This window comes from Lactuca virosa, chromosome 4, assembly GCF_052849685.1.
Source record: "Lactuca virosa cultivar CGN04683 chromosome 4, Lactuca_virosa_CGN04683_v6, whole genome shotgun sequence".
Classification (NCBI taxonomy): Eukaryota; Viridiplantae; Streptophyta; class Magnoliopsida; order Asterales; family Asteraceae; genus Lactuca; species Lactuca virosa.
Genome location: NC_136429.1, coordinates 185,657,658 through 185,667,560, shown reverse-complemented (window position 1 = coordinate 185,667,560; position 9,903 = coordinate 185,657,658).

Genomic DNA, 9,903 nt, shown 5'->3' with positions numbered 1-9,903 from the left:
CCTCAAAAGTCCACATCTTGACCAAAACCCTAAAAGTCAAAGAAAGTCAACACCCAGCGCGTATGCTGGGCGTACCTCCCTCTACGTTGGGCGTACAACTAGTCATGCATACATCGGGGTGGCTCAGCGCTACGCAACGCGTAGCTGGGAGTACGCACGACATACTCCCCAGACCTCCTCTTTTCACTAATTTGGTCTTAATTCATTAAGACAGTTGCTACCACTACAGATTGGGGCTGAATAAGGTCCATTACTCCATAAAGTTGGCGAATTTAACCCTTAGCAAGGCTGGACAAGTCTAAAACTCGTGAACTCTAATCCTCTAATCACAAAGGTCCAAATATCTCATGCATGAAGAGATCTTGACGACCAAGATCTCATTTTTATGAACCCAGACGTCTAAAAACACCTAGAAGGACAGGAGCTATGCTTCGGAGTTCAAAAAACTCCTAAAGCTTCAAGCTTGGGACATAAAACCCTAGAAATGGACCAAAATATGAACTATTCAAAACAATAAGAAAGCTTCGAGCTTGATACCTCTGGATGATGCACCAATCACAGAAAAACACAGATCCAAGAGCTTGGACACCAAATATCCTTCCTTCAAAGCTCATTCTTCACAAAATAACTCCATAAGAACACTCAATAAAGCCACAAATACTCACACAAGCTATGGAAACGTGATTTAGGGTTTGAGGGGAGTTGGAGGTTTGAAATGGTAGCTGGAAATGAGGCCATCTTATTCCTTAAATAGGGGCACACAAGTCATTAGGGTTTTCACTCTGATCCTAGTACGCCCAACGTACCCTCTGGTACACCCAGCGTACTAGGTGGCCTCCGCGTTCATGCTACGGACATGAGTACAGTGAGTGTACACATGCGTACGCCCCGCGTACTCAATTGGTACCTTTTCTCAATTAAGGACTAGTTTTGAAAAATGCAATAAAAGTTAGGGTCATCAATGCATACCTTATCTCAGCATGTTACAATTCTCCTCCACTAGGATCAGAATTCACCCTCGAAGTCATCCTCTGGAAACAGCTCTGGGTACTGCTCACGCATCTCGGACTCTGGCTCTCAAGTCCACTCCGAACCTTTACGATGTTGCCACTGAACTTTAACCAGGTGCACCTCCTTGTTCCCCAAGGTCTTTACTTTCTTATCCAATATTGCTAGCGGCCTCTCAATATAGTGCAGACGATCATCAACCTGAATGTTCTCTAAGGGAACCACTGTCGTCTCGTCGACTATACACTTCCTCAGCTGGGATACATGGAAAGTGTTATGAATCTGGCTCAACTCCTCGAGCAGCTCTAACCGATAATCTACCTTTCCCACACGAGCAATCACCCTGAAAGGACCAATGAATATAGGGCCCAAATTGCCCAGCTTCCTGAATCGGATAACCCCATTCCATGGGGATACCTTTAGGAAAACAAAGTCGCCGACCTGGAACTCTAGCTCGGAATGCCTTCGATCTGCGTAACTCTTCTGATGACTCTGGGCCATCAGAAACCTCTGTCTAACCTACTGGATTTGCTCTATCGTCTTGAGCACTATCTCGGTGCTCCCCATCACTCTCTGTCTGACGTTCCGCAACAGATAGGAGTCCGACATCTCCTCCCATATAAAAGCTCAAAGGGAGGCATCACAATGTTGGAGTGATGGATATTGTTGTATGAAAATCAGCCAAGGGTAGATAGGAATCCTAACTCCCACCAAAGTCTATAACACAAGCGCGCAGCATATCCTCGAGCGTCTGAATCGTCCGCTCACTTTTCCCGTCTGTCTGCGGATGGCATGCAGTGCAAAAATGTAACCGGGTACCCAACTCCTCATGCAATTTCTTCCAGAACCTGGAAGTAAAACACACATCACGATCAGACACTATCGATGTTGGCACTCTGTGCCGAGCCACCACCTCTCGAACATAGACCTCAACCAGTTTCTCCGCGGAAGAGTTCTCAGTTATAGCCAGGAAGTGATCACTCTTTGTCAATCGGTCTACAATCACCTAGATCGTATCCACACCCCTCGCAGTCCTCGACAATTTTGTAATAAAATCTATGGAGATCTGTTCCCACTTCCATAGGGGAACCTCCAGAGGCTGCAACTTGCCATGAGGGCGCTGGTGCTCCGCCTTGACCTTGCGACACGTCAAACATCTCTCGACAACCCATGCCACATCTCTCTTCATACAAGGCCACCAATAATCATTTTTCAAATCCAAATACATCTTACTGGCCCCCAAGATGGATTGAGAACCTCGACCTATGTGCCTCCTCCATCAAAATCTGTCGGGCTCCACCCGTATATGGCACCCATACCCGCCCATAAAAGGTCATAAGCCCCTGAATATCCGTCTCAAACTCAAAAATCTGCCCGATCACCCGCTCTCTCTTGCAGTTCTCTGGTCTTATGGACACCGCTTGGGCCTCTCGGATGACATATAAGACTGGAGTCATCACTGTCACACCCCCAAACCGGAACGGCAGAAACGTTCGGGGACGGATGACTTCATGTTCAGTATCACAACAATTGCATAATAGAAATCAAAGTACAACAACCATGTATTGATAAAGTATAAGTTTTACATTTGTGTTCAAAATCATAGTTTACATGACAACAAAATGTATATCAAAAGTTTAAAATACATGAGTCTATGAAACTCCGTCTTCTCAAAACCTGTGGATACCTGTTTATTGTTTTCCTGAGAATACAAGTAGTTTTGAAAAGAGTGTCAACAATTAAGTTGGTGAGTTCATAAGTATGTTTATAACTGAAATCTGATATTTGTTCCTTGAAAATGTAAGTATGTTTTCCCCAGAAAATCCTATATTTTCTGTTGCAATATGTTGTAGTCAAACGTGTAATCGTTATTGTACTATGAGATAGTAAAATGTAGTTCTGACTCCTATAATACCATGAAAAGTATGTTTTCTCTAAACCAGAATAGTATTCTGTATTTGTACTTGTATAAAAACTAAGTAATTATAAATATCTGGGTTCACGAGTTGTACTTGTAAAATACTGTAGTATAGTTTTTAATATTTAATAAAAACTATGTGAAGATGTTTACTTATTCTTACACTAATCATATTGTTCAATACCAATTTGTGAGTTATCATAACCATGCTTGATGGCATCGGAATGCCTGAACACGACGTTCTTCAGGCGTCGTAATTGGTACGACATTTGTCACCTCAGGCCTGCCGGCCTAGCTGTTGCAAACAGCTCAGGTGCGGGATTGTCAGTCCCATATAGATTTATATGCAGGTGTCATGCTCTCCCTCCAGGAGACTTTGGTTATAATTTCAGGACTTGTTTGTTGTTTGAAGTATGTCTCACAAAGCTATATCGACGGTTACGTGTAGAATAATGAAAACTCATTTTGAAATGAATAAAAAGTTGTATATATGTCTCATAAACTATACATATCATAGTTTATATGTTTGTTTCTGTATTATAACCTGAACTTGTAAAATAGTACATTTGTTTCATAAACTATACCTATTATAGTTTATATGTTGTTTTTATATGAAATCCCAAACTTACTAAAGTAGTATGTTTATTCTAGTAAAAACGATAGTTGAAAATTATTTAAATAGTTTTGTTAATAACACAAGATTTCCTTGTGTTTTACTTGTATTTCCCCTTCCTTAAAATATAAAAATATAGTGAAAACGTAGGGTAAACTCACTTGATAAGTGGTGAATTGGGCAGCACTTCGCTATTTGAAATCACGAGTTTCTGGTGAAAATCGAGTTCTGCGCGGGCAGAGTTTCAACCGAAAAAGATTCTTTTCTCGAGGGCTTCGATTGCTTCGAGCTTTCTTCGGGTGTTAGGGAGCTTCCCTAAACTTTGAGGGGTCTAAAGTGGGTTAAAAGGGTGTTTAAAGGTAAGGAAAATATGAAATTTGTAAGCTAATCCGAGAGGCTTCACATGTTATTTATAGTATGGCTGAGGTCTCGCACTACGTTGGGCGTACTTCGGTACGCAGGGCGTACTTCGGTACGTAGGGCGTACCCTCGTATGCTGGGCTTAGTGGCTACGTGCTCTCTGTTCGGTTTCCGAGCTTCGGACGTGCTTAAGCTATATACACGCGTCCACCATGCGAAGGAATAGGGTAATGTGGACGACTCTGGACCAAGTTTCCGAGTACGCTGGGCGTACCCTCGTACGATGGGCGTACGGCTTCGGATTTCATTTTTCAATCTTCAAAAATTCATAACTTTCGCATACGAGCTCCATTTTTGACGTTCTTTATATCCACGCTTAGGTGAGACCGTGTTCTACACCTTTTGTTTAGACTTCGTAGGCTAATTTTGACTTTATTTTTAAAGTTATATTTTTAACATGCCGGGACAGGAAAAGTCCGTTAAAAATTCATAACTTCTTCATCCGACATCCGTTTTTGTCTGTCTTTTTACCGTTGGACTACTATTGACGAGATCTTCATTCTCGTTTAGGTTGTGTCGGCTAAAAATCGCTCGATCTATAATTCGAATTTCAGACTGTACACTACTGTGTCGAATCTTAGAAAATTCATAACTTCGTCACACGAAGTCAGATTTGGACGTCCTTTTTATGCATGTTCTCAATTTAACGTATGCTACAACTTTTATTTATATTGTTAAGGATGAAAAGTACTTTATCGTATATTCACTTTTTATGTCACACAGCGTCGTGTCGGTTCCGTCGCGAAACTTCGATAGGTCATAACTTATTCGTTATAACTTGGTTTTCAGTGTTCTTTATATCTCCAGAATCCTTGTCACAACCACTACAAGTTTCTTCATAGATATCGAGTTTATCTAACATTTTATTTTTGACGATCATTTTTATCTTAATTTATTACATCTTTATAAATAATTAATTGCACATAATATTCAAATAATTTCTCTTTATTACTTTAAAACTTGTTACAATGGTTGATCTAGACTATTACATTGACTTGAAATATCGGGTTGTTACAATCACCATCATCCGCATACATACATCTCGAATCAGAGTACTCACTGCTCTACGGCTCAAGGCATCAACTACCACATTAGCCTTGCCTGGATGATATAAGATATCACAATCGTTGTCCTTCACTACATCCAACCACCTCCTTTGTCTGGTATTCAGGTTAGGCTGATCCATAAGGTACCTCAGGCTCTTATGGTCCGTGTATATGGTACATCGGACACCATAGAGATAGTGGCACCAAATCTGGAGGGCGAATACCACTTCCCCTAGCTCCAAATCATGGGTGGGATATATCGTCTCGTGAGGCTTTAGCTGGCATGACGCATATGCTATCACGTGCCCCCTCTGCATCAACACATCACCCAATCCCGTTATGGATGCATCGCAGTAGACTACAACGTCCTCCACTCCTTCCGGGAGGGCTAGCACTGGAGCGTCACACAACCTCTGGCAAAGAGTCTCGAATGATGCCTGCTGCTCAGGCCCCCAAGCAAAAACAACACCCTTCCTGATCAATTTGGTGAGAGGGATAACAATCTTGGAGAAATATCTGATAAATCTCCGATAATAACCCGCCAGGCCAAGAAAACTTCTGATATCGGATGGGGATCTCGGTACCTCCCACTGCATGTGTAACATCCCAAACTTCAGAAGTATGATTTAGGGGCTTATGCGTGATTTAAGGAGTCTACTCGGCGAGTAGGTATGCCTACTCGTCGAGTTAGAGCGGGTTTTGGCCACATGTTAAGTGACTAACTCGCCGAGTCGGCGGCTGGACTCGACGAGTTGGTGCTGGGAAGAGAAAACCCTAATTTTAGGGTTTTCACCCTATTTAAAGGACCTTAAGTCCTTACCTCATCCCCCTTATCACCCGTTGACGTCCAGAAGCAGCCCTAACCAATCCAAACCCCCATTTTGAGTGTGTGAAGGAGGGAAAATGTGTTTTGAAGCAATTTCAAGAAGAAGGCTTGGAGTTTAAGAAGATTTGATCATAGAGGAGCTGGTGGATTCGATCTCTCTGCTCAGTGGCATCAGTCTGAAGGTAACAAGTCGTTACCTTGACCTTGTTACATCTAGATCTATTCATGGATGAGATTTGGGGCCATTTAGCATGTTTAGGATCCATTTCGGATTTTGGGTCTAGATCTGAGGTTGCAACTTCAGATCTAGACTTGTCTTGGTCCATGAAAACATAAAGTATCAGCCTTTTAGCTTGTTTGTGAGCATTCTTGTCTTGAACCCTCTTCCTAGCTTGTATTGAGCCAAAATCACCTTGCATACAGGTAAAGTTTGCACCTTTACGTGAGAAGCATGCCCTAGAAGGTTGGATCTACAATTTGGAACAATTGGTTAGCTCAAAATCGTTGGATTATGGATTAGGGCGAAGAGACTCGGCGAGTCGGGCCGCCCGAATCGGCGAGTCACATTAGGCTTACGAGTCTTGCGTTGCGATTCAACTCGACGAGTCTGGGAGATGACTCGACGAGTCTTCTGGGGTTTCCCCGACTTTTGGACACGTTTGAACTCGACGAGTTGCCTGGAAACTCGGCGAGTCAAAGAGGGTTTCATGACTCTATGAGTTTTGGAAGAACTCAACGAGTCAGTATAGTGTACTCGGCGAGTCAGGTCAACATGGACTGTTAGCCTCGGCTGTTGACTTTGACTTTGACCAAGAGTTGGCCAGTTTGACTTCCAAGGGTATTCTGGTAATTGAGCACTTATAGATATGGTTCCATAATAGTGTTAGGTGGTGGAGTTCGTGGCTGTGATCGGAGGATTTGATCTTATATCTTCAGTTCGGCACTTGCAAGGTGAGTTATCCTCACTATACTCAAGGGTCTAAGGCACCAAGGCTGGCCCTTTGATTTGTTTTTAGAATTGATATTGTTATGATATGTTAGATCGGTATCCTTGTAGATAGGATGGTTGTATGTTGGTATGATCTGTTAGGCCGGTATTCTGGTAGACAGAATGGTTATATGTTGGTATGGTATGATAGATCGATATCCTGGTAGTGAGGATGTGGTTATGCTTAGAGACCTGTAGTTGGTCTGACTGTCTGTATGCTGATAGGAGATTACATGTTATGTGTGCACATGATTGATTGGTAGTTGAGGGTATTCCATCCCGAGGATGATAGGACCCTAGTATGTTATCTCTATAGTTTGTTACAGGATTATCTGATATAGGTGCACATGTTTGATTTGTTTTGGGCCGTGAGTATTCCATCCCGAGGATGATTGGACTCGTAGTACGTTGGCATTCCAACCCGATGGTTGAATGGGCCTAGGGTATTCCAACCCGATGGTTGATTGGACCCATAGTATGTTGGCATTCCAACCCGATGGTTGAGGGGCCTGGGGTATTCCAACCCGATGGTTGATTGGACCCATAGTATGTTGGCATTCCAACCCGATGGTTGAGGGGCCTGGGGTATTCCATCCCAACGGATGAGTGGACCCATAGTATCTGTGATATGTGTGTAGTGTGTGGGCATTCCAACCCGATGGTTGTGGGCCGAGAGTATTCCATCCCGAGGATGATTGGACTCGTAGTACGTTGGCATTCCAACCCGATGGTTGAGGGGCCTGGGGTATTCCATCCCGACGGATGATTGGACCCATAGTATGTTGTTTGTTATTATATGGGTATTGTTGTGTGTATGGGTGTTTTGGGGGTAACTCACTAAGCCTTCGAGCTTACATTTATCGATTATTGTTCCAGGTACAGCGGCTGACCGCGGGAAGGCGAAGGCGTGACCGTACACTTCTCGGTTTATGATTATGATTTCTGGGAACTCTGATATTAAACTATTTTGGAAAACCTTTTTGTAATAACTTTTGGTATTTTGAATGTTTTAAAAGTTTAAATTTGGCTTGAATTTTATGGGTGTTACAGCATGACTGCCTCAATCTTGGCAGGGTCGACCAAAATCTCGTTCTGATTAACAAGGTGTCCTAAGAACTGGACCTCTTGTAACCAGAAATCACACTTGGAGAATTTGGCGTAAAGCCTTTCCCTCCTCAACACTCCAAGAATGTCCCGAAGATGCTCCTCGTGTTGTTCCCTAGACTTCGATTATACCAAAACATCGTCAATGAACACGATCACCGACCGGTCCAACATGGGCCTACACACCCGATTCATGAGATCCATGAACGCTGCCAGTGCGTTGGTGAGCCCGAAAGGCACCACCACAAACTCATAATGCTCATAACGAGTCTGAAAGGCCGTCTTTTGAATATCCTCCTCGAGAACCCTCATCTGATGATATCCATATCTCAAATCAATCTTGGAAAACCAAGACGCTCCCTGCAACTGATCAAACAAGTCGCCGATCATCGGCAATAGATAATGGTTCTTAACCATCAACTTGTTCAACTCCTGGTAATCGATGCACATCCGGTGTGAACCATCCTTCTTCTTAACAAAAAGAATCGGCGCTCCCCACGACGAACTACTCGGCCGTATAAATCCCTTCCCCAGCAGCTCCTGAAGCTGCGAGGATAACTGTTGCATCTCGGGCGGTGCAAGACGATATGGTGCCTTGGCAATAGACGCCGCCCCCGGAATCAGATCGATCCGAAACTCCACCTGCCGCTCAGGAGGCACACCCGACAAATCCTCGGGAAATCACATACTACTGGAACCTTAGAAACAGAAATAAACCTCTCATTGGCAACCCGGGTATGCACTACATAAGCTAAGAAGCCCATGCATCCATGCTGTAGACTCTGCCTCGCCCGGGCGGTAGAGCAGAAAGCTGATCCCGATCTAGTTCCCTCTCTATAGATAGTGAGTACTACCCCACTAGGGTCTCGAATCGTCACCATCTGACGCTCGCAATGAATCACCGCTCCAAATTGACTCAACCAGTCCATGCCCACTATAATGCAGACATCCCCCATCGCTATCGGCACCAGATCGATCGGAAACTCGACACCAAAAATATCCAAAATACAATCCCGAAATACATCAGTAGCATAAACCGCATGCTCTTCGGCTATAGAAACCCTCAATGGTCGACTCAAAGCCTCGCGCCTGATGCTAAAACAATGACTAAAGGATAAGGACACAAAGGATCGATTCGCATCCGAGTCAAATAACACTAAAGCAGGCACATAATTCACAAGGAAGGTACCTATATGAAGCACAATATAAGCATAAACGAGTCATAATAACAACATTAATAATGAGATACATACCAGCAACAACGTTGTAACATCCATAAAAATCATGCCAATTTAAAACTTTTTAAGATATTCAAAAACCGATAATTATTACAAATATGTTTTAAAAATGGTTTAATATCAGAGTTTCCCAGAATCAATAGTAAAAACATAAGGAGGTGCACGATCACGCCTTCGCCTTCCTGCGATCATCAGAAGTACCTAAAACAATAATCGATAAGAGTAAGCTCGAAGGCTTAGTGAGTTACCCCCAAAATACCAACGCCATACAGATACAACCATATCATATAACATATAAGCAAACAACATGCATAATGAGCCATCAGTTTGACTAGACCGTCTCCCGGTCCTCAGTCTATCTGGACTGCTCTCCGAGCCCTCGGCACGTCTGGACCGCCCTCCTCGGGGCCTACAGCCTATCCGGACCGCTCGCCACGCCTTCGGCCTCTGATTAATTTTCCCAGCCCGGGTCTGCAGTCTATCCAGTCCGCCCTAGGTGTCTTGTCCTACAGCACACAACATGACCTGCCTCAACCCAATTCCCCAAACCCATAAACATGTGCACATAAATATCATACGCTAGCATGCAATAACAGATAGTCATACAGATCTAACCAATCACTAACATGGCAACCATCCTATAACCAGGATACCGATCTAACCGATCTCTAACATAGCAACCATCCTACAACCAGGATATCAATCTAACAGATTGCTAGCATAGCGACCATCCTAAAACCAG